This window comes from Eptatretus burgeri, chromosome 7 (assembly GCF_056783735.1).
Source record: "Eptatretus burgeri isolate ZD-2024b chromosome 7, Ebu_testis_v1, whole genome shotgun sequence".
Lineage (NCBI taxonomy): Eukaryota > Metazoa > Chordata > Myxini > Myxiniformes > Myxinidae > Eptatretus > Eptatretus burgeri.
In genome coordinates this window covers 48,314,860-48,340,448 of record NC_140967.1, presented here as the reverse complement: position 1 = coordinate 48,340,448, position 25,589 = coordinate 48,314,860, and the positions used below count along the sequence as shown (strand labels likewise).

Sequence of the window (25,589 nt, the reverse complement as noted above, 5' to 3'; positions counted from 1 at the left end):
TTGTATGTTAGCTCTCATACGAGCCTCGACCAAGGTATACAAAAAAAAAAAAAAAAAAGTCCAACTACCGGGGAACCACACCCTCGGCCGACTCTGTCCGATCCGAGTCGCAGGTAACAACTCGGATCCGGCGTAACCGAGCGGAGTTACCAGAGCCGCGCCGGTCCAAATGTACAACTACAATGGCCTTCCTAATTCCCAATACACACTGTGGCGAACCAATGGCAGAAAGGACAAGGACGAGCTGGTACATTCAACAAAAAGGGAATTTATTTACAACAATAATTGGGGAACGAGGAGAGCACGTAAGGGCAGAGTTATCTGAATACAGCAAGGCAAATAATGTACAAGGAACACAGGCACTTAATTCTACTTATCAGACGGGACCCACGGACACACACACGTACACACACAAATACCCAGAAGAAATGATGGCCACGGCCTTTATTGATACCCCCAGCTCAGAGGGAAGGTGAGCTGGAGGTAAGGATAACATGCTGGCTACCTGGCCGCGTTCATGCGGCTCGATGTCCGCACCTTCCTGGAGCACTAGTCGCCAAAGGACGGACCAGGGCAGCCGAATCCAGAGGAGGCGAGACGAGGTGATCTCCCGTGATGAGATGGTCGACCTCCTGTAGTAATGCGCCAGACGAGATGCCTCGGATGCGCACGATGCAGTCAGCGCAGACCAGACAGAAGCGCGCGACGCAGTCAGTGCAAACCAGACAGAAGCGCGCGATGCAGTCAGCGCAGACCAGACAGAAGCGCGCGATGCAGTCAGCACAGACCAGACTGAATCGCGCGATGCAGTCAGCGCAGACCAGACTGAATCGCACGATGCAGTCAGCGCAGACCAGACTGAATCGCGCGATGCAGTCAGCGCAGACCAGACTGAATCGCGCGATGCAGTCAGCACAGACCAGACTGAATCGCACGATGCAGTCAGCGCAGATCAGACTGAATCGCGCGATGCAGTCAGCGCAGACCAGACTGAATCGCGCGATGCAGTCAGCGCAGACCAGACTGAATCGCGCGATGCAGTCAGCACAGACCAGACTGAATCGCGCGATGCAGTCAGCACAGACCAGACTGAATCGCGCGATGCAGTCAGCACAGACCAGACTGAATCGCGCGATGCAGTCAGCACAGACCAGACTGAATCGCGCGATGCAGTCAGCGCAGACCAGACAGAAGCGCTTCAAGCAGACGGGACGCAATCATTAATTCCTTCTTCTGTCCCTCCGGGTGCGGTCTGTTCGTCCGTGGCCTGTTCCCATTGGGTGGACGGTGGGTCGCGGCTCCGCCTTCTTGCCAAGGACCGCCCCAGCTCTGGTCTGCTCGTCGCCCATTGGGCATTCTTGTAAACGAATGAAACACACACGCGCACACACACACACGCGCACACACGCACACACACACACACGCACACACCCTACCTCGTTTATCCCATAATTTGAATGAAGCGTGTTGTCAATATCTTAGTGGAATAATAAATCTCCAATATCTCATTCATTTTGAAGCCATAAACTTTATCTTTTAGCCTAAAGAACAGAAACGAGTTCTTCACTTGGAAGAAGAATCCTTAATTACAATAATCAATGGACCAGTGTTTGTGTGTCTGTCGCGCCACTCCTCCTACAGTTGTGGGCCGATTATATACATGCAGACTTGATGCGTCGGATCAGGATGAGCCCAATTCATGTATGAGGGTGCGTTTTTATCTTTCCCGTGGTCTTGGAGGGGTGAGGGGTGAGGGGTGAGTGCAAATTCTCGATGTAAATGTGTACCATGTCGCACCGCCTCCAGGTGGTGGAGGGTATTACAAGTCCCCACCATTTACAATTCAGGATTCCTGTCCCGCACGTTTTCCTGTACAGTGAAGAGTTTTGAATTGTAAGCAGTGGGTATGTGTTTGCTTCATGCACATAACCCAGGTCATTATTATTATTTTTGCCTACACAGTGCTGCCAGTTACCTATACACCGCCCAAATAAAGGTATGCGCGGGAAGAATGTTGTACGCTTGGACTGCTCTGCTCGCTTAACACAATGCGTTTCACCAATGAGGTTTCAGGGGTGTCCAAAAGATCATTCACGAGTCCTTCAGAACAGTAAACAACGATAAAAAAAGCTCACCTGTCAAACAATACCATTCCCTCCTTCGACCCACGTGCTTCAACAGCATCCACCCCGACCATCCCTCCCACCCCGCCCCCATGGCACGTGGCGCGTGCCCAGTTCAGACAAACAACAACACGGTACATGTCTACACACGTGTTACTTTCACAGCTTCGATCTCTCATTTTTTCATTGATAAATAGTTCACTCCTGCAGTAAATATCAGTGCAATCAAATGGAAGGATAAGATTAAGCAAATCATTCGAGAAAAGCAACTTTTAAAATGTAAATGTTGTTGATAGAACACTCGCTTTTTCGAACAATCACCACAGTTTGCCGGCGTGTCTGAACAATTGCAAAGTGGAACAAACAATGACTTCACCACAATGCACCGCCATACCTCCGATTGATTTCATCGGTTATCCCTGAGAAAGCAAGTCGTTTCCAAATGGTGACGTCATCCTGCCGTGTCCGATACGGACATTTGAACATCTTGATCACAATTCATAAACAAGTCGGTGGTGTGGTGAGCAAGATTCTTGTCGAGCGCTCGCCAAGCGGCTTAAGCCGCTTGTCGGACGCTCGCCACGCGGCTTAAGCACTCGAGCAAGCATTCATTGGAAAACCGTAAGGAAACTTGACGCCTTAACGAAACTTGCAGAAGAAACCACAAACGGTTTTCAAAAGCTTTGTGGGTTCAGCAAGTTGACAGAACAACACTTCTGTCACGAAACTGGGCAACAACGGAGCGACTGGAATGATCATCAGCAAGTGCAAACAACGACACAGTCACAATCATCGAGAGATTGAAAAGAAACGACGACGAACGGCGCTAATCATCTCCCACCTTGCGGGGTCGTTCGATGGGGAAGTTTGGCCGAAGTCTTTCACGAACCGGCTGGTCAGCCTCGACCTTCAACTTGGAGGTGAGTGTGACGCAAGCAGGGAAAGCTTGGTTCGAGGTCTCCAAAAGGCAGCCGCCCCTTCCAAATGCAAATGAATGACGTTCCAGTCTTTGCCATCACAAATCATTCAAACAAAAATAGAAACTCTCCACTCATTCTATATTAAAACTCCTTTATAAAACCAACAACTGTCCGTTCCCTTTTTTTACTAAACACACTCTGGATGTGATTGAATTCGTTGACGCCATGTGGTGCCGACGGACACGGTGGGATCACCTTGCCTGGACCATGTGCCGGGATTAATTGGCACATGTGCACAACACGTCCAGTCCACGCCAGGTGAGTACAACCAATCAAGCAAGCGTATGATTCAACAACATCATGACATCTCCCCTTTCAGTATCAAGGGAAAGACTGAAAATAGCAAAAGCAGGTTTATGTTCCATAAAAAAGAGCAAAGACAAACTTTCTAACCAGCAAAGGAATGCTCAAATGCCACGCTGTATGACTATGATAGAATGTAGTCCTTCAGCCTTTGAGGCAAGGCCGCTGTGACTCAAATGCCACGCTGTATGACTATGATAGAATGTAGTCCTTCAGCCTTTGAGGCAAGGCCGCTGTGACTCAAATGCCACGCTGTATGACTATGATAGAATGTAGTCCTTCAGCCTTTGAGGCAAGGCCGCTGTGACTCAAATGCCACGCTGTATGACTATGATGGAATGTAGTCCTTCAGCCTTTGAGGCAAGGCCGCTGTGATCTGCGGCGATGATGTTGAGGAAATGTGGGGAGTTCTCAACACTTGAAGGTGGTGTTGGTGCCATATCCACGGTGCTCTGAACTTGATCGAGAGGAAATGTTCAATTCTCCAACGTCCGGAAGTGGAAGAATGGTCACTGGCTCAGATGCAGATTTCTGCAGGTGTCGCCTGTTGCGGCGGGAGGATCTATCGTTGTCCGTGGTAACTAGGTACGATCTTGGTGTGGAAAGTTTGCTAGATATGACTACAAGTAGCCAGCACGAACTTGATCGAGAGGAAATGTTCAAGTCTCCAACGTCCGGAAGAGGGAGAATGGTCACTGGCTCAGATGGAGATTTCTGCAGATGTCGCCTGTTGCGGCGGGAGGATCTATCGTTTTCCGTGGTAACTAGGTACAATCTTGGTGTGGAAAGTTTGCTAGATATGCCTACAGGTAGCCAGCACTGTCTGATCTTGACGTGGGCTGCATCACCTACTTGGAGCTCAATAAGAGGTCTCGCCCCTCTATCATAGAATTTGGTGTACAGCATCTGATGGTCCCAGAGCTGCTGACAATCCTCTGGTATGACACTTGGCAGGAGGCTTTTAATGTAAAGAGGTAATTTATTCCTTAGCCTCCTGTTCATCAAGAGTTGAGCTGGGAGAGAGTGTCATTCCGCTAATAGGAGAGATGCAGTAAGCAAGGATTTCTAGTTGAATGTCAGTACCATCTTCATGTGCCTTTCACAATGCCTGCTTCATTTTCTGAATCGCATGCTCAGCTTGACCGTTGGATTGCGGATATGTTGGGGACTAGGTTGTAAAAATTATGTCCCATTAATTTCCAAAGTCCTTAATTTCTGCGCTGCTAAAGGGAACATTGCCGGCGAATACCACTTCCGGTATGCCATAGCAGGAAAGGTTTGCTTCCATATCTGAGACAAGTAGCCGTGAGCTCATTCAGCTGTGACACCTCAGGAAATTTTGAAAAGTAGTCCACCAGAATGAGATGGTCTTTTCCACTGAAGTGAAATATATCGGCACCCAGCTTCTGCCATGGGCGGTCAGGGACGCTGTGCAGGATGAGTGGCTCTTTACGATTGGCAGACCAAAATCTGGCACAGACCTCACACTCAGCAGCACGTGATTCTATGTCCCTTGACATGCCTGGCCAGTGCAAGATGGGTCTTACACACACATTGCACTTTTCAACTCCAAGATGCCCTTTGTGAATTAGAGCAAGCATGTCCTGTTGCATTGCATCTGGAACGATGATCCGCTCATCACAGAACAGCAAACCTTCAGACTGATGGATGTTCTCCCGAACAGGCCAGAATGGTTTAACCATCAGAGACACTCTGACTCGATGCGCAGGCTAGCCTTGTGTGATGGGAGTGCTGAGCTGTTGAGGTGCTGGATCTTGTGATGTCTCACATTGCAGTCCCTTCATTCTGCCAGTGATGACTGGAAGATCAGTGACCAATTGATGTACGTGGCGCGAAGGTGAATGTCATCTTCCAGCGTCTGATCATGTAGTGGCAAGCCAGCTGGCACTCTGGAGAGTGTATCTGCGATGTATAGATACTTTCCTGGGACGTACTGCACTGACACAGTGTATCAGAGAAGGCGAAACATCATGAGCTGAAGTCTGGGTGAGAGCAGGTACAGTGGCTTCTTGACGATAGCTACCAGTGGCTTGTGGTCGGTGTGTATGGTCGTGTCAAACCCGTAGATGTACTGATGAAAATTCTCTGCCCCGAATATGATTCCAAGAAGCTCCTTCAATACCTGGGCATAGCTCTGTTCAGCAGGTGTTAGAGACCGCGAGTAATATGCTACAGGATGCCCATCCTGCAGCAGGCACGTGCATGACCCAGCTGAAGATGCATCAGTTTGAAGGACAGCCAGCTTTGTGCGATCAAAGAACTTCAACACTGGGCACTTGGCAATTGAGGATTTTAACAGCTGGTACGCTGCATCATGCTCTCCATGCCATTCCCAGGCTGCATCCTTCTTTAGCAGCTGAAGCAATGGTGTTGTGATGGTCGACATGTTGGGTATGAATCGACCGAGGTAATTAACCACACCCAGAACTCGCTGCAGTTCCAGACGTGACTGAGGAGTTGGCAGTTCCAACACAGTTTGCACTTTGTCTTCATCCAGGCCCAGCAGAGGTGAGGACATGACCCATGTATTTTACCTCTGCAACCTTCCACTGGATCTTGTTTGGGTTGAATTTGACATTCCCCTCTCGTGCACAGTCCAGTACCTTGTGTGTGCTGGCGTCTTGCTCAGTAGGGGTGGTTTGCAGCAAGAATCATGTCATCTGTGATGCAGAAGATCCCATCAATGTCTCCAAATGTGCTCTCATTCCTCTCTTGGAGAACTTCACTGACTGACGTCACACAAAATGGTAGATGGTTCAAACAACGACGCCCCAAAAGATAATTAAAAGTGCACTTGAGGGCACTCTCTTGATCTGATTGAACCTGCCAGAAAGAGTCCTTTTGGTCAAATATGTTGAAGACATTCTTTCCAGCTAGCTGACACATGACTTCATCTGTTGTAGGGATGGGGTGGTGCTCACGCTTAATAACGTTGTTGAGATTCCTGGGGTCGAGACACAATGGCAACGATTTATCTTTCTTCTCGACGACGACAAGATTATGCACCCAGTCCGTTAGTCCTTCCACATTGGAAATGATACCCTGTGCCTCCATGTCAAGCAGTTTGGCCTTCAAGCGCTCGTGTAGGCTGAGAGGCACGTGACCAAGTGGCTCGATGACTGGTTGAATGGACGGATCCAGATCAATGTAGTCTGGTGTGTCGAACTTCCCTGGGCCAGTGAATAAATCTGCATAACCAGCTTGGACTTTTGACAATGTAAGTCAGGCTGCGGTGAAGGCACTGACATCACAGCCTCGACAGACAGAAAGTGACTCTTGGGGCCCTTCTGGATAAGACCCAGGCATGTAGACACGTGAAGACTAAAAATAGGAGGCACTTTGGAGTCGACCACATAGAAGTCTAAGCACCCCGTTGAGGACCCAGCAGTGCATTGTAGCTTGGCCACTCCATGATGAGGGATGGTGCCCCCACTGTAGCTTTTCAATGGGATTGTTGAGTTAATTGTCTTGACTGGCTTTTCCATAGAATCGAATATTCTGCGAGGGAGAATTGATACCTCTGCTCCAGAGTCAACCATCACCTTTCCCCTATGGCCATTGATGTTGATGTTCGCAAACCATGAGACGTCTGACTTCATGACCTGAATGTCTCCTACCAGCAGTGTAGACACACCATCAAAGTACAAGTCACTAAGAGACGGCAGTTTGGTCGATGCCGTGCTCGTCATCAATGCATGAACACGCTTGGATTGTCAGTCGACCTCTGCAAAATGGCTCTGCTTATTATAGTTCCTGCAGCATTTCCCAAAGCAAGGCATTGGTGAGGTTGATGAATACGCCAGCAGTTCCCACAATTTTGGGTGTCCTTATTGCTCTTGGTTGACCCAGATGTGGGTGCAAAGGGACCCTTGCCAGCAGACTTGAGACTGCGGCACCCTTGACGGCGAATCAAATCAATGTATTGGGAGAGCTCAGTGGAAACATCCAATGTGAGAGTCGACGTCATGGCCCTGGTATGCGATCCACTCGACTCGGCAGCCAAACAGAGAGTTTTAGTTTTTCCTAAAGTCAGTCTTGGTTCACGTAATAGACGCTCTTTTCAGGCGAGGCTGCGCATGGGAAAAATGATTTTACCCCAGATCATGTTGTCCGTCTTGGCAAATGTGCATGCCTTCGCTATGATGCACAGCTTGTTCAAGTATGATTTGAATGACTGACCTTCAGACTCGGTAAATTCCGAGAGCTTGAATCGCTCATGGACAAGGTTCTTCCGCTGGTTGCAGTACGTGTTGAATGCCTCTTTGATGGTTTTGAATGTCTTTGAAGCAACCGTCAACTCAAATGGGAGGTTCTCATATACATCCCCAGCATCTGGCCCAGCACAGTTCAGCAAGATGGCGACCTTCGACTGTGGCTCGTTGACTCCAGGCTGGCAGCCATGATATACCATTTGAGGTCCTTACTCCAGCATTGCCAGTTCTCAGCTACATTCCCAACTAGCCGGAGATAACCAGGCAGTTTAAATTCCATCACCATTGATGAAGAAAATTCTGAATCTCTGACACCATATAATGACGACGGGCATGATGGGATCACCTTGCCCCAACCAACTGCCGGATTTATTGGTGCATGTGCACAACACGTACAGGCCAGACGAATACAACCTATCAAGCAAGTATATAATTCAACAATATTTCTTATGTTTGTGGGGTAAATTGAGGAATTTCAGAGGAAAGATAAGAGTGTATAGAGTAGCTTGGTCCGTGGATGTGTAGGAGACATCTCAATGTAAACTAAGTAGGGAAACTGTGAGCTTAAGTGTTACATGTCATCACACAGAGGGTAATGCTGTGTTAATGAGGTAGGTTTTAAGGATAATCTCTCCCAGTATGTGATTGCCCCTGTGACATTCTCCTATGTTTTTGCATTTCAAGTTTGGCGATAAAAAGGGATCACATCCTTAAAACAACAACTGGGATGCACGTCCAGTAAGCAAGAAACACCGCCTCCAGGGATGACAACTAACAAACCACGCCCCCGGAGTGGAAGATTGATGGGCGTGACGTCAGAGTGGAGGGAAGTTACAGTATGTTCAGAGCGGGACAGAAGGGAGAGAGGCAGGCTCCTCGTGTGGAAGAGAAGGCCATTATGGCTGGCTTTCCCTCAACATGGTGAAGAAGGCTGCACAATTCTCGTGTTCATGCTGAGGCTAATTGGCTCACATGATGGAGCAAGACGCTGGCCATTGACTGTTGGCTGGATCATGTGGGACTAGCCTCGAAGCCTTGTGTTGTGCCATCAGGGAAAGAGACGATGCCATTCTGCAGAGAGCAGCAGCATCAGCAAGTGCGATTGACAAAAGAAGTTGCATGGCGGTTTCTGTTTTTATGATTACACTTTGAATTATTATCATTGTAAATATATGATTTATTTTCATGAACCCCCCCCCATACTTCTTTAAGTTGCTTGTGTTGTCTACTTTTTGTGGGTGGTCATCCAAAGTCAGGTCAGGTATGGGAGCATGCACCAGAGCAGCGTGTCGCTGTGTCCACTTTCCGCCGGTACTCCAGGGGCCTCCGTCTGGCCATCCCCAGGCAGATGCCTGGCCCATCCCCATCTCCTTGAGATGCCAATCAACCTGCTGCAACCACGAGGCACGTGGTCGGCCCATTGGCCTCCTCCACTTATGAGACTCCCTCGCTGAGAGAATCTGGTGAGCAGGATCAGCATCAGGAAAACGAGCCACATGTTCATATAGCTGCAGCTGATGCTCACGGACTACGCAGGCAACAAATCTCATTTGAGTCTCTCTCAGCAACTGCTCGTTGGACACGAAGTCCGACCAGCGATAGCCAAGGATTCTCCAAATAGACCTGGTAACAAAGGAATTAAGTCTCCGTCTCAGATTCTTGGTCAGAGTTCAAGTCTCACATCCATAGAGCAAAATTGGAAGCACCAAGGACCTGAAGACTCGGACTTTCGTCCTCCCGCACAGGTACCGGCAGTGCCACACCCCATTATCCAGTGAATCCATGACTCCTCAGGCCCGACCCAGACGTCTATTCACTTCTGAATCACAGCCAGCAGAGACATGAATATCACTGCCAAGGAAAGTGAATCTCTCCACGACCTGAACATCCTCACCACAAACAGGCACAAACAGGACAGCAGCATCCAAGATATCATTGAAAACCTGGATCTTAGTTTTGACCCAGGAAACCCGTAATCCCAGCAGCTCTGACTCCTCATTCAGCATCTCGAGGGCCCCCAAAAGGATATCTAAAGTCTCCGCAAAGATGACGGCATCATCTACGAAATCAAGGTCAGAGATCTTAACATTCTCAAACGATGCACCGCAGCTTGATCTCTCTGACATCCTCCCTAGAATCCAGTCCATACAAGTGCTGAAAAGTGTGCGGGCCAGTGCACACCCCTGACGAACCCCAGTAACAACTGGAAATAAGTCATAGATGGCACCACCACGTCTCACAGCACTCTCAGTACCAGAGTAAAGTTCAGACATCAGATCGATCAGTTTTGGTGGCACCCCACGAAGACCAAGAATCCTCCAGAGGGCATCCCGATTCACTGAATCAAACGCTTTACAGAGTTCAACATAAGCTGCAAGCAGCCCCTGTCAAAACTCTCGCCTGCATTCGGTGAGGACCCGAAGAGTAAGGATATGGTCAATCGTTGACCTCTTTGGTGTAAAGCCTGACTGCTCTGGATGCTGGTGCTCAAGCAGATGGTGGCGAACCCTATCAAGAATTATCCGAGCAAAGACCTTGCCCGGCACTGAGAGCAGCGTCACCTCTCGGTAGTTGTTGCTGTCTTGGCGATCACCCTTCCCTTTCCAGAGAAGGACAACAAGACCCCTCTTCCAGGCAGAGCACAGAACTGCATGCAATGATACGAGTGCAGAGTTTCCACCAGCCTTGAGAAGTTCAGCATGGATGCCACAGATCCCTGGAGCTTTACCCCATTTCAACCGGTTCACCACAGCCTGTGTTTCCACAAGCGAAGGTGGACCACAGTTGATTGGAGGGTCAGCAACAGGGATTGTAACACCCTTGACGTCCAACTCGACAGCTGGTGGATCAGCCTGGTACAACCGCTCAAAGTAACCGGCCCAGCGGGCCTTCACTTCGGACTCCTCTGTCAAGAGCCTACCACCCTCTGCTCGAACTGCAGTGCTCCGAGGGATGGGCTTGGATGAATGTGATGTGCTAATTCCCCTGTAAGCAGGAAGAGAATCACTTGACCACAGGTGATGCTCTACCTCCTCACAGATTCCTCGCACATAGGCCTCCTTGTCCACCCTTAGCGCACGTACAGTTTTACGCCTCAGCTCCCTGAACAGTTCAACTCTGCCATTCAGCCTGGCCTTGCAACTCTGGTCAATGGTATCCAGTGTCTCTTGAGAGACAAAATTCTTCTTTGCTCGACGGTGAGTTACAAGACATCCACTGGCAACATCAAGGATGGTGGTCTAAGTCACCCTAAGTCCAAGTCCATGACTTCTTGCAAAGTCAAGGAACTTAGTGCTAATCAGGTTCACAGTTCCTGACCCATGGGGACGAACACATGTCTGATAACCATCCATATCAGTTCCAGTCGATGCATTGAAATCCCCCAAGACTAGAACTGCATCTCGGCTGGGGCACTGATCAACCACAGACTCAAGCGTGGCGTAAAATGTGTCCTTCACTGTGAGATCACTCACCTCATTCGGACCATAAACGGAGGCCAGGGAAATGACACCGAAGGAGTGACGAATCTTTAGTCTCATAATACGCTCGTTGACCGGTGTTACCTCAATTATCATTGGAGTCAGCTTATTGGACACAGCTACAGTGACTCCTTGGGCATGGTAACCATCAGAGCGACCAGACCAATAGTAGGTGTAACCACCCACCATGATCTCGCCGCAATCCGGTCTCCGAACCTCAGAGAGAGAGCTGCAATACCGATGTCCAAACGCTTGAGCTCAGATGATAACAGAGACAGGTGATCATCCTCTCTTAGGGATGGGACATTCCAGGCACCCACCCGAAGGGACCGCCTCAGGTTAACCCACGGAGACCGCTGTCTGGTGGACGACATCCAAAGTGGTCATCCATCCAATCCAAAATCCATAGTGGTCATCCATCCAATTCTGCAATGGAGACCATCCAAAGTGGTCATCCCGAATGGCAATGTAAGAGCTAACTGAATCCGAAGTGGTCATCCCGAATGGCAATGTGAGAGCTAACTGATTCTGAAGTGGTCATCCTTAATGGCAATGTGAGAGCTAACTGAATCCGAAGTGGTCATCCCGAATAGCAATGCGAGACCGAACTGAATGGGTTTGTAATAGTTTGGGTACATTCTCTGAGACATCTCTTTTTGAAGTCTCTGAAGGGTAATAACCAATTCCGTCTTGGTAAAAGGCCCATTTCTGCAGCTGCAAGTTTAAGATTTATTTTGAGTGGTTCTGCATATTTCTGCATGAGTGGATGCAGTTAAACATACCATATTAATAATGACATTTTTGATACCTTCTAACACTGGACATTATGTATGTGTGCTTCAGCAGTTTCCCTAGATTCTTTTGAGAATTGTTTCTCTGACTTTGCAGTTAGGGCATCCAAAACAGGAATGTACAACTGCTGATGCAGAGACAACCTGTTCCTTTGTTGAGATTCCATTAAGGTCGCAGGTGTTTCATGTTCTAGCCTGTGTTGGATCATAGTGTCCTCCTGAGTTTGAACCCTGTTGGCTGCTGAATTAATACCAGGTGGGGTTGACTCAACCTGTCATCCTTCTGAGGTTGGTGAAATGAGTACCAGTGCACTGGTATAGGGGCACAGCATCAGCAGCACAGCCGTGCTCCAACAAAATGATACCTACCCAGCAGCCAAGCTGCCATACGCAAGAAGATGATATGGATTTGCCTCTTCCACATACATGCTTTATTTGACCCAAAGTTGTTGGGACAATGAAATTCGTAAGAGCTGCCGAGAGTTTCACTCCTTTTCTTTTGGCGAGTGACGTGTTTTCATCTGGCACCGCGATGTCGTGCTCTTTACAGAATTCTGCAATTTCTTTCTGCATTTCATTCCAGCCTGCTTCACTTGTGAGTTTTTTTTTTAAAGTACCCTTTTGTTTTCTCAACAATAGAGGTAGCATTTGCAAGAGCGTTGTCGATGCTTGCAAATCTTTTGTGTGTGACATAAATAACTTTCAAAATACTCTGAAAGTTAATCAAGCAGGTAATGAATGAAACTCCACTCATGAGAAGACAAAGGCCACTTGCTTCGACTGATCTCTTCAGTTATCAGACGTATCCTTCCTTTCACCCATAGTACAGCAAATCCTGCAGTGAGGTAGTTGCCTTGAAACAATTTTCCTTCATTTCCTGGAGGTAAAATCTGACTGAAGGAAACCTCAACCTCAGATCATTCCACAAAGCCCACAACAAGTGTGTGTCCACTCTCAGGAGAGCCAGAAAACAACATCTGGCCAATCACAAGATTGAATTTTCAAACTCTTCACCCTCTTCTAAAAAGCTGGTGGTGGCTTGCTAACCCTGTCATTGGAGTATCCCTTACTTCATTTCAAATGGCACCACAGCTGAATTTGCTCATGAGAAGGCATAACAGCTCATTTCCATGTTTGCTTCCAAATCTTGTGTCCCCCCAACCCCTCGCTCTCTGTACCACCCTACCCAGTCACACCAAAATGCTCCTGTACTCTGTGTCTTTTGCAGCTGTGAAAGTGAAGCTTATGGCAACTCTCGACTCTGATTCTGCACCTGGCGTGGATGGATTCACCGCACGTGTCTTCAAAACCTGCTCTGCTGCGTTGCATATACCCTTTCTGTTCCATTAATGCCATCATTTGCCCTTGGTCATTTTCATGCACCTGAAAATTATCAAAAATCACTGCAATACATAAACATGATGGAAAAACCAATCCGCTTAACTTCAGACTAATCACCGTATTTCCAATCATCAGCAACATCATGGAGCCCATCATCGCAGTTGGCAAGTCAGTGGTCTTTCTGTCTTCTGCTATCTCCTCTCTGGCTTTGCCCTCCAAAACCCCCCTGCTCTGTCTGTGACCAGTCCCCCCTATATTTCCTCAGGGTGCTCAAGGTCTGCCAAAAACTCCTGGTGAAATTGCCAAAAGCAAGAATCACTGCTCACCTTCACTCTTTCATTCCTCTTCTTTTTTCAGCCTCTGGAACAAACTCCCACACTCTCTTCAATCCCACTCCTCCCTCCAGTTCTTCAAAACAGCTGTTCATCACCATCTCGTATCTTCCCCCATCCAAAATCTTGATCTTTTCTACTTCGGTTGATCCACTCCACACCCACCTCCTTCAAATTCCCTGTTTTCCTTCCTGAAACTCCCTGTAGTCGGGGCCGGATTTTCCAATAGGCAACTTAGGCCATTGGCCTAGGGCCCACCAGTAACTGGGGGCCCACCGGAGACTTGTGGGTTCTCTGATCAGCCAAGGAGTAGGCTAGTGGGGCCTACAGTAAAATGAATAAAATAAAATAAGGTAACGAAAAATATAACAGTACATTTTTAAATGCCCGTTTCCCACCATCTATCTGTAGATTATATACATTACGTGTTGTATTTAGTGGACTTCATTGTTATATTACGTGTGTTTTTGTGTTCTTATTTTGTGATATTGGTATCTCTTATCCCAGACCTGAACTAATTTATTATTACTTTATGCTTACCTGACCTCTTTATGCTTACCTGATTTATTATCTGTCTAGAGTCTCCGCAAAGATGACTGCATCATCTGCAAAATCAAGGTCCGAGATCTTGACATTCTCAAACGATGCACCGCAGCTTGATCTCTCCGACATCCTCCCTAAAATCCAGTCCATACAAGTGCTGAAAAGTGTGGGGGCCAGTACACACCCCTGACCAAACTTAAGGGCCAGTACACACCCCTGTCACCAAAAAACTTAAGGTAAAAATGTTTGTTTTTTTCGTAATTAGCTTGATTAAACATTGATAATAGTAATAGACAAGTCTGAAGACGACAATGGTTCACGAGCGGTATTTGACGATGTAGATTGTTTCAGAAGTTAAGGATGAGACAATGTGATAGTGTTTGACCAAGTTATAAAATGATCAACATGATGTGGTACGAGTGACAGGTTATTAGCTGCAAAATGTCGAAAACCCAGTTTCGTTCAACAACTTTCAAAATTTGACCTTTGCGTAACCTTTAAAGGTCACAAAACAATGTTGTGGACATTAAAATAAGGAAACAGGATACGTGCTATAGCTTATTGGAGTTAGTTCGTCAAAGAAGATCGAAAAACCGGTTCGATTCCCAGAACTTTGAAAATTTGACCTTTGTGACCTTTAAAGGTCAAAGGTCAAGGATTATGACCTTTGGTGCAAAACTTCCTCTGGAACATTCCAGGAACAATATAATGTCATACAGGCGATATGGCGTTTCACACTCCTCGGATTATCCATACTTTCATGAAATCAGGGTAAAAACAAACTTGAAGGGGGCGCCACGGGCAAGGTGTTCGAGATAGAGCAAAATGGTTTCAAGACTTTAGGTGGGGAATGACCTCAAGATTATGCATAAAAAAATATTGTCATCCTAGCTCTCAAAGTTTGGGCGGTCGCATGATTTTTACGTCAAAATTCACAATTTAAGTTTTTGACCTTGTGACCTTGACCTTGGGACGAAAATGTAAAATCGAGCTCCACGGGGCTATGGAGGTGCCATTGGGCTAACCAAATACTGAAACCACTGCCAGATTCGACAAACCCCTTGGAGAAGATGGATTTTCATGTCAAAATCGCAATTTTCTAAGTTCGTGACCTTGTGACCTTGACCTTGGGACGAAAATGAAAAATCGGGCTCCGTGGGGCTATGCAGGAGCCATTGTGCTAACCAAATACCGAAACCCCTGTCAGATTCGACAAACCCCCGAGGAGAAGATGCAAATTGAATCGGCTACCCCCTAAAAACACGTTTTTTGGGCGTGGCTCCGCCCATAATGGGTGCACCACGCCCATTTTCAGGAAAACACAATAAGATCATGATATAAACCTCCCACCAAAATTTTGTCAGGATCGGATCAAACGGAGCTATGCTCGGGACAGACAGACAGACAGACAGACAGACAGACACACAACAATAACGAATATAGTGGTAACTTATTTTTTTCGTGAAAATATTTTTTCGTGAACCAATAGAATTTATATAATGAATTAAATATGTGTAAACATGCTATACTTGAAGTATGCACTGGAACACTTACCACTGCACACTCTCTATAAACGATAAAACCCACATGTATACACTTCTCAAATCGTAGTGCCATAAAACCTAGAAACAAGCACTCCCAACAAAAGCAACCGTGCCTTTGCAAGATCACCTGGCACGGCATTGTCTTTGGTGACATCACACTCCTTGAGCAGGAGCAGCCGACTATTGTTGATGCATATTTTCATTTAGTGACAGTTTGGTGATTTTGTCTGAAATTGTGGCTTTAAGTTACACGAGTATGCCAAATTTCAGCTTTCTATTCTACCTAGAAAGTACAAACATTGATATCAATAAGTCACTGAGTGGTGAGAAAGAACTTTATATATGTGATATAATTTGAATTACTCTGTATCACACAGAGTGGTTGGGAGTGAGGATACAAAATGGTTACATCCATGTCAAAGGTTGAAACCGTTCAGAATGAAGCTGTTTCTCCACTGGAGTGAAAGTTTTTCAGCTTGTCCTGGGCACAGGCTTTTGGGAATGATGACGGGAGACCAGGTGAGATGAACAAATGGTTATTTTTTATGGTTTGGAGTGTTGGAATGTGCAATGGTGTGGCCTCCAGAACTAAACTTAACACAAGGATAAATTTTGAGTCATTTCTGTACACAGATAATTTTTAGCAGAATGAAAAGTTTGATCCCATTTCCCAGCATCTTTAACTGGAGCAACAAACAGATCGGACAGACTTTGATATACCCCCAGTGATGAACTCGCTGAGCTGAATGACAACACGTTGAGATGAGCGAATCGACCATTTCACAGACAAGGCCCACAGACATCAGCATCTCTCAAACATCTAGCGAACAGGGAAATGTTAATCCTCAGCTCGCGAGAACATCGCCAATATATCTGCGGGACTTGATCAGAAGCTGCTCTGCAGCACTCTCTTGACTCTAAACTCCTTTTGTCTCCCTGTTCCTCCTCAACAGCTTCTCCTGTTGCATTTTTATTTCAAATTGACAAGAACTGTTTCCAGTGCATCACCTGATTAGAAATGGCTAATGGGGGAGCTCTACTTTTATTCAGCTCATTGTCTCCCTCCACAGTGCATGGTGAAAGGATACCATGTCTGTGCCTGGATCATTGCTTCCCCTGCAGGCCTGATTCAGGCTCAGGCCCCATTAACTCCCCCTCCCCCCCCCAACCCCACCACTCGCCTTTAATCCCATGCGATTCAGCAGACAGCCAACTCCCATTTCTGGCAGGAGGCTCACGCTCATAGCTGATGCAATTTGAGTCCAAATGCTGCTTAGTAAGTTTGTGACAATGGATGCCATCACAAAGGTGGACTTTGAGAATACGAAAACCATAAAGGACTCATAACTCAAGTAGGAACAACAACAAAGTAGAAGCTTGAAAAACTTATGGATAAAGGTGACATTCGTGTTTCTTATGAAAGGAAGTTCTATAAAGGAGTGAGAGCATTTGATGTGAAAGCTGCTTCTCAGGCCTTCGAGAAATTGCCCTTTGATGATAGTGTCCCCAACTCTGCAAGATTTTTGAATTTGGTAAGGAAGAAAGAAGAGTGTACATTTGACTCGGTGTAATTTTTCTGTTCAAAGTACTCAGACTTGTTCCAGTTTACACCTGCAAGAGGAATTTGTCAGCCACAAACTTCCTGAGAAGCATGATATTCCTGATGCAGTCTGGGAAAAAGTGATAGTGAATGAGGAAAGGGCAGAAGAGCAGGAGGAAAAACAATATCACTGAATGGATGTGATATAGTGTTACATATCAGGTGTTAAGAACTGCGATGCTTCATGAAGATTCAACCATTTGCCAGAAGTAACTAAATTTATTTTGATTATCCCACAAAGCAATGCTGGAGAGAAGAGAGTGTTCAGCATCATCAAAAAGAACAGGACATCAACCCATTGACATCTTCAGGTAAATGGTACAGTGTCATCCAACCTACAAGTAAAATCTGCAAACAAAGTTTCGTGTCTTGCATGGGAACCTCCAAAGGAACTGTTGAAATCGGCAAAGAAGGCAATGAAGCAATACAATAACCCACACAAGAAGTACCAGTCGATCAATCATAATTACTCGTAGATGCACATCTTGTTTGAATGAAATCTAACCCTCAACTCTCAAGGTCAAAAAGACACTGTACTGTATTTATAGGGTTCTTTAGTTAACCTGATAGATTGTTAATCGTTAACTATTGCAAATACTTCAGTCGTCTTACAAAGACAACACATTCCTTTAGCACATATATTACAAGGCACAAGACAAGATAAAAATCAGTTTCTGGTTAATAAATGCGAGAAATGCCATGATCTTTGGTATGTTGTTTTACATGTTGAATATTTCAGATAACCTTCTTCTGCCAGGATAAAAACATTTTTGACGGACCAAAAAAATGACCGCATCAATGTTGTAAAATAGTGCCTCAAAACAGCTGAGAATGTGCCAGAGTGTCTAAAACTGTGGTTTAGTGCTATTGGGGGCTGAAGGTAAGCTCAGAACCCCACTCAGAACATGCTTGGACATGCTGCCGTTCCTTTGGCACAGCACAACCAGTTCTTAAGAAATTTTTTTTTTACCTTGACAGGTTGGCAAGCCTCAATTCCGGGTTGAAGTCTCTTCTCAGGCAGGTGGTTAATATCCTCTCTCCAAGCCCTCGTGGTTTACGGAGGGAAGAGATAAAAAAGAAAACCTGTTTGCGCAGACATATACAACAGACGGACAATGAAACTACAACATAAAACCATTTCAAAATGGTAAATATAGACTTTACTCCACGATACTGCATCTCAGAACTCCTCCAAGAGATGTTATCTCACAAGCACTGGATGGAAGTACACAAATGCAGACTGTTATTCTGCAAGATGTGCACCATACATAGATAACCATTAAGTGACAAGCTAGTGTAATAAAATAAACCATAACTGTTTAGACAAATAATCTCACAAGAGTCTGGAGTACAAATAGCAGCAGCTTTGACACAGCGATGTGGACTCGAGAGTTAAAATATTCCATCGAGAGGTCGGAAACTTCATAACATCACAAGTTATTTCGGTCAAGGGGGAAAAACTTCACAAGTTTGCACTTTTCATACAAAATTCAGCTTACCTAAGAAAGGTTGCCCACGGTACAGTGAAAGAAACGATATCCAGGGACAATCTCAACTTTCTCCTCACTGCATTCCAAGACGTGTCTAATTCTCTGTCTGCGTCAAATCCACTTCCAAAGATCCGCCCGGCGCAGCCGATTGGTTTGTACGATGGGCGGGCTTGGAATATGGGTGGACCTCGATTCATGACAAACATGTGAGGTATTCCAAATTCGACTTTCGCAAACACACAACCATCGGCTTGGATATAGTCAGAGACTCGAGTTGTTACAAAAAACAACAACCTCTGATCGCAGTTACTGAACCAGTATGACAAAAAGTGGAGAGAAAAATTCGGTCTTGAAGGGATTTGGGCGAGCAGGATAGCTTTGATGTATGCATATTTGCTTTGAAACTGTCGAGCCGAGGTTTGAATCTCAGTCCAGCCATAAGCTGTCAGCTGGGGCCCCTTCAACTTTAACCACACTCAGTGGGTTAGTGGTTAGAGCATCCCTCCTGCATCTAACAGGCCGAAGGTTTGAACCTGGGCCACGTCGTACCAGACTTCAAGATCATTGGAATCTCTTGCGATGAAGCTGAGTCTCTGGACTTTATCACTTCACTAATGCAGACAGGTTGGTGGTCTCTCTGTTTTCTATCACCTTTTTTCTGGTCTTGCACCCTCTGCTGTCTTTGTGCTTTGTCTCTTCAGGGCTTCTGCAGGTCTCACACGGTGTACCATCAATCGTCTTCTGGTAAAACTATCTAAATCCAGGATCACTGCTGACCTCCACTCATTCGTTCCTCCATTTTCCCACATGTGGAATCAACTTCTGAAATCCTCTTCAATCCCATTCTTTCCTCCAGGTCTTCAAGACAGGTGTTCACAACCATCTGGGATCATCCCCAATCCAAATCCATGATCTTTTCTACCCTCGTTAACCCACCCAAATCCCTCCTCGTTTTCCAGATTTGCCTCCTTGGAGTTTCCTTTCTCCATGCATGTGTGTTTTGCATTCCATTTTTGTGTATTCTGTCCTGATCCGTTCGTGTGCTAACTCTTCCACGAGCCTCGACAATGTATCCAAAAAAAAAATCTTTAAAAATGGTATGATCTGCTTCCTTACTTGACATTCCAAATTTGAAAAGGATAGACCATGGACAAACAGCCATATATTGGCAACCAGAGCATGGGCTTTAATGGGCCTAACAACCTTCTTCATTGTAGTTCGTTGTCAGGGAACTTTTCCTCCTTCGTGAAAAGTAGGTGTGAGTTCTCGACGACACTGAACAAATTCCAAATTCCTGACCTGACTTATTGCTGTGAAGGCAATGGAGGAACACCCAGGAAGCATCATTACACGCCATGTAAAGAGTATTGATCAATTGATGAGGGTGATGATTATTAAGGGGTCCATTCTTGTAATGTAATAATGAAAACGAATGTGAAGATTTATAATGAGGATTAGACTCTTCCTAGCATGTCTAAGAGATTCCAAATTTCCCCTTTGCTTCCATTTAGTTTAGATATTTTGTGGTATCGATGCAGACCCAGTTCATGCACACACTTTGAAACACCAGGAGAGTGCAAAGAAAACTTGCTTTTGCTGAGTTCCAATGGTTGGACAACAGTGGCGAGCTATTTTCAATGACAGAGGTACCGATCTGCTCCCTCGTGTATGGCAATGAGATGTTATTGATATGTCACCTTGTCGCAGGTGACTCCTTGTAGTTTCACAGTTTAGATAATTAAATGAAGTGCCAACCTTGGACCACCCTCGTAGATTCGGTTCATAAATTCATTCCGTATACAGCCTGTGGCTGTTGGTTGCATCATCATTGATTCTTGGGGACTTCAATAGATGTGACCTGGGTCAGGAGCTCCCTCAGCGAGCTTATGTGGCGAAGTGTGCTCCAGCGATTGCGAGATCAGACCATAAGGTGGTTCATCATTTGCCTATGTATAGACTGAAGTTGAAAAGGATGCCGGTTCTGTGCAAGAGGGTTAAAACTAGAATAGCGGAGGATGACGAACGCTTGAAGGACTGTTTCCTCTGCACAGACTGGGATGCATTTTTCCACTCATGCAAGGACCCCAATGAACTTAGTCAGACCATCACAGATTACATGAACTTCTGTGAGAACCTTGTGACCATAGAGAGAACCATACGTATGCTTCCAAATAACAAACCTTGGGTTACCGATGAATTAAAGGCTTCTTTGATGAAGAAGCTTGCATTCCTGCAGAAGGATGTCTGCACCAAGAGGATGGCGAAGGAAGAACTGTGCTCTGCCATCGGCAAGTGTAAACGATTGAAGAACAACTACATGATGGTGGTGCTCGTAATGCTTGGAGGGGACTCAGACATATGATGGGCATGAACTTCACCATGAGAAGGTGAAGGATGGTGGATTGCCCAATGATGTTTGCGATTCCAAATTTGAGGACGAATTGAGTGACTTTTACGTGAGATTTGATGTTCCAGAGAACCGAGTAAAATGTGAAACCGTACATGAGGATCTGGGTACTTGAGCGTGTGCTATGCCGGTAATTTGTGAATCCGATGCGGTGAAGTGCTTTAGGCGGTTGAGCAAAAAGAAGGCTTCTGGTCCAGATAGCATCAAGTGTTGTATTTTGAAAGAGTGCTGTTTAGAACTTGTTTTTCGAGTGATGTTTTCACTCGATTGTTTCAGTTACTTTTAACTACTCATACTCTGGGGCGGATTATAGTGGGGACAAATGGGGCATTTGCTCCTGGCCCCAGTTCTTGACCCGCCCCAAACAACTTGAGTGAATAAAATGATTTTCTGCAGTTTCTCTTTTTACAAATGAAAATAGCTGTCCAAACATGGTCCAATCTTGGTGACCTCTTCTGTTCTGTACCATAAAATAACTATAATCATGATTACTTTTACTTTTTGTTTCAGAAAAAAACAACTGAGAAAATGATAAAAAGGTCCAAAGGAGGGGCACAAAAAGCGAGAGAGAAACGACACGAGCAGAATCGAGTAGAAGCTGAACTCACCAAAACATCGAAGTTTCACAGTTTGTTCTCCACCACAAATGGTGCTTGATACACTTAATGCGGGATGTGATGATGCTGCTGTCCAGTCTCCTCCTACTACTACTATCACCGTCGCTGCGGCTGCTGAAGAAAATGAACATACGTACGGTATGTGTGCAGTCTGTGCACCCGTGTGTATAAATCCCCCATGTAGAGTGGCTGGGTCAGGATTTGAATCCAGGCTACACAAAGTGAGCATGCATACCGCTCGGCTTTCCTGCCGTGATGTGGTGATTCCTTACTTCATAACTGAAAATAATTTTACTCTTGCTGAGGGCGAGGGAATTGTGTTTGGGTCCGTTTGTTTGTCTGTCTGTCTGTTTGTCTGTCTGTCTGTCTGTCTGTTTGTTACTTTCAAAATCGAAGATTTTTCAAGTATAGTGGTTTGTCGATTTTGGTATTCTTCAAGTTTGTCTGTCTGTCTGTTTGCCTGTTTATCACCTACAGATCACAATTTTAAATCGATCTTCATTAGACTTCACCACATGGTAGAGTTTGTCATAAGGAAGAAGCCTATTGTTTTTGAAGTCAAAAGGTCAACATAGGCCAAAGGTCAACAACTTAGGTGAGATTTCTAAAATCCTCAATTTTCATCCGATTGACTGGAAATTTGAAGAGGTTTTATATTTCAGTTCATTGAATTTAACCACCAATTATTTTTAAGGTCAACTTCGACCAAAAGGTCAACATAGGCCCAAGGTCAACAACTAAAGGCCCTGTCACACCTTGACGATTTAGCCAGCGTATGCCGACATATGAAAAATTTGTCTAAAACGCTGGCACACGTCGAATACGTATGGGTAAGTTTTGTATACGTTAAGAGCATGCTCGCATACGTCGTAGTACGCCGAGCTGTTAGACAAATTTTCCATGCTTGAAATTTTTCGACTTGTGCCAACGTATGACTCGCACGTTCCGCATAATGCTGGCCATAAGTTGTAGGCACGTTACGCGATCGTTGACACACGTCGACACACGTTACTTGTAAGTTACTCATAAGTCGAAACACGTCGAGGTAATGTTTAGCGTACCCAAAACTTATTTCTAACCTATGAGTAATGTGTTGTCGGCAAGTTACGCGATCGTTGACACACGTCGACACACGTTACTTGTAAGTTACTCATAAGTCGAAACACGTCGAGGTACTAGTTAGCGTCAGTGTTCCACACTTCCTGTTTTTTTTTTCCTTCGGTATGACGGTGATGTCGACACTTTGATTTCTAGTGCGGTTATAATATAATATATTAATAGGCTGCCGCTCAACGATTTAAATCATAACCGCACGAGAAATTGAAGTGTCAACATCACCGTCACACCGAAGAAGAAGGAAAAAAAAAACAAAAAAAACAGGGAGTCTGGAACACTGACGCTAACCATTACCTCGATGTGTTTCGACTTATGAGTAACTTACAAGTAACGTGTGTCGACGTGTGTCAACGATCGCATAACGTGCCTCCAACTCTTGGCCAGCATAAGCTGAACATGTATCATACACCGAGTACGTCGAAAAGTTTTCAACATGCTGAAAATTTGTCGATGCACTCGGCGTACTACGACGTATGCCAGCGTGTTTCAGCGTGCTTCAGCATGCTCTTAACGTATACGAAACATACCCAAAACGTATTCGACGTGTGCCAGCGTATTCGGCGAATTTTTCATACGTCGGCATACGCTGGCGAAAACGTCAAGGTGTGACAGCGGCTTGACAGTTCGATGTCTAGTGTGGTTATGATTTGAATCGTCGAGCCGCAGCCTTTTAATAGCCTACGCCACGTGATCGTCGGCGATACGCTGCCGCGCTATGCATAAGTTAGACTATCGTTGGGCATAGGTTGTTAACGCCGACAACACGCTCAGCATTCGTTGATACAAGTTATCTATATGTTATCGAAACGTTCTGTGTACGTTACTCGTATGTTATGCATGCATCTAACTCGTTATGAATACGTCCAAAACTGGAAAAAAGCATCAATAGTTCAGCGTACGCCAGCGTTTTACATACATTTTGATACCTTTCCATACGCTGTGTGCCGCCACACTGTGCCGGATGACTAGTCATGCGTATTCATTGTTGTCGCTTCCCTGTGGCTCCGCCTACCGAGAGCCAAGATATGCCGCCGCCACACTGTGCCGGTTAACTAGTCATGCATATTGATTGTTGTTGCTTCCCTGTGGCTTCGCCTACCATGAGCCAGGAGACGCTGTGTTAAAAATGTCGCCTTGCCATGTGTTTTTTTTGCCCGCTGCGATGAAAAATGCTTTTTGTGCCAGACTGTGGCCAACAACAGTGTGAGTGATGCGTTTTGTTTATCGTTCAATACCAGAATTTTGTACTGTGACTTTATGTCGGCATGAAACAGTTCGATGCTCTAGTTTTACCGACGAACTTTGACAATTGTGTTACAACAACAACCTATAGGAAAGAACTTGCAACTTTGATGTGTAGACAAATGTAAAGCTCTGTGGTCTATTCTAGTGACTCTAATTTGTTATTGTACCGTTACTCTGATCAGTGATTTTAATATACATCTTGTACATGTATAACGATCACCGTAATATCTGTGTCAACTTACTATAACATTTTATTTTTGTTTTTGTTACAGCGATTACCACACAATTCATACCATTCGTCAAGAATAAAGAACTCTAAGCCTCAGCATGGTTGTTAGACGTTACGTTCATTGGCGGATGGCTGTTAGCTGTATGCTATCCGGTCCAGACCGGAGAGGCAGAACACGCTGGCTAAAACGTCAAGGTGTGACAGGGCCCTAAAACCCTCTTCTGCACATGCTGACTACCTCAGAATGTGAATTTGACACAAAAAATGTAACAAGAAACATTGTATCTACATATTAATACTGAAGGACCAATTTTGTGCTCCTCCTTGTGGTCGCGTCACGTTTTTCTCGGTACTGTGACCTGAGAAGTTTTGACACGGTGTTTGTACGTCAAAGTAGACACGTGCACAAATAAGGGGACTTCTTCACAAGGAGTAGTGTACACCAAAAATGTCGTGTACAAGGACGCTTTGTAGGCCTCATTAGGTAAGGCCATGGAGAACATCGACTGGGATCCGGCTCTTACAAGAGACACCACTGGTTATCATATTGGGCTCATGGAACGGAATCCGTCTGTGACGGGTTTCGGCTTGTTATTAATACTATTGCTGGGAGTGGCAGCTGTGCCACTGATGCAGTGTCCCCTGTAGGTGAGAGAAATAATTTGGAATTTGGCCAGAGTGCCGGGAATAGCTCGCCTACTATTCATGAAGGACACCATGTGATCTTTAACGTCCACCCACTAATGCTGGCAGAGGGGATGCCGAGTTTAACGTTCATCCGAGGGACAGTGCACACTCATTGATGAATCAACCTTCCTGTGAAACACCGAGATGACAATTTGTAGCTGGACGAAAATTTGAATGCAAGTGAGGCAGCTCGGAGGGGAGTGTGAACACCTCCTGGAGTTTAGATCATCGTGCCAGCCAGGTAAATTTGGTGTCAGAATAATAAAACGATGTTCTCGAGACCAGTTCGTTTGTGGATAGACGAATGGAGCTGCACAGATACTGTTGTTGCAAGAGCCTGACCTGGCTTTCCAACGGGATATCTAGAATGGTGTTTCCATGGAAGCAGCAGTTAGAGATGCTTTGGAACTTGGGAAGCACAAACCGACGTCCACAAGATACAAGCAGTCCGAAACAAATGCGGTCGTGACAAGGTGTCACAAGACAGGTGTTTCCTGTGCAGCTGTGGTTATCACAACCCTTCGGAGTTC

General features: G+C 45.6%; 1 protein-coding gene and 1 long non-coding RNA gene across 6 annotated transcripts in view; one reads left to right on the top strand and one right to left on the bottom strand.

Annotated features, from left to right (window-relative positions):
- LOC147023222 (alanine aminotransferase 2-like) overlaps positions 1-18,914 on the bottom strand; it is a 98,749-nt gene extending 79,835 nt beyond the window's left edge. Inside the window, exons 1-3 of one of the 5 annotated variants that reach the window (XM_085888397.1) lie at positions 18,768-18,914; positions 18,239-18,351; positions 2,965-3,100 (exon numbers count right to left, since the gene is read on the bottom strand). The gene's annotated coding sequence lies outside the window, so the exon portion shown is untranslated. Of the gene's footprint in view, positions 1-2,964; positions 3,101-14,140; positions 14,262-18,238; positions 18,352-18,767 lie in introns of those variants that run through there. The other 4 variants (XM_085888395.1, XM_085888399.1, XM_085888396.1 and 1 more) reach the window with 4 other exon arrangements.
- Positions 14,221-24,574, top strand: LOC147023221 (uncharacterized). The gene is made up of 4 exons (XR_015060073.1): positions 14,221-14,360; positions 16,046-16,187; positions 21,676-21,920; positions 24,416-24,574. It is a non-coding gene; the product is annotated as an uncharacterized LOC147023221 (long non-coding RNA).
- The last annotated feature ends 1,015 nt before the right edge of the window (positions 24,575-25,589 follow it).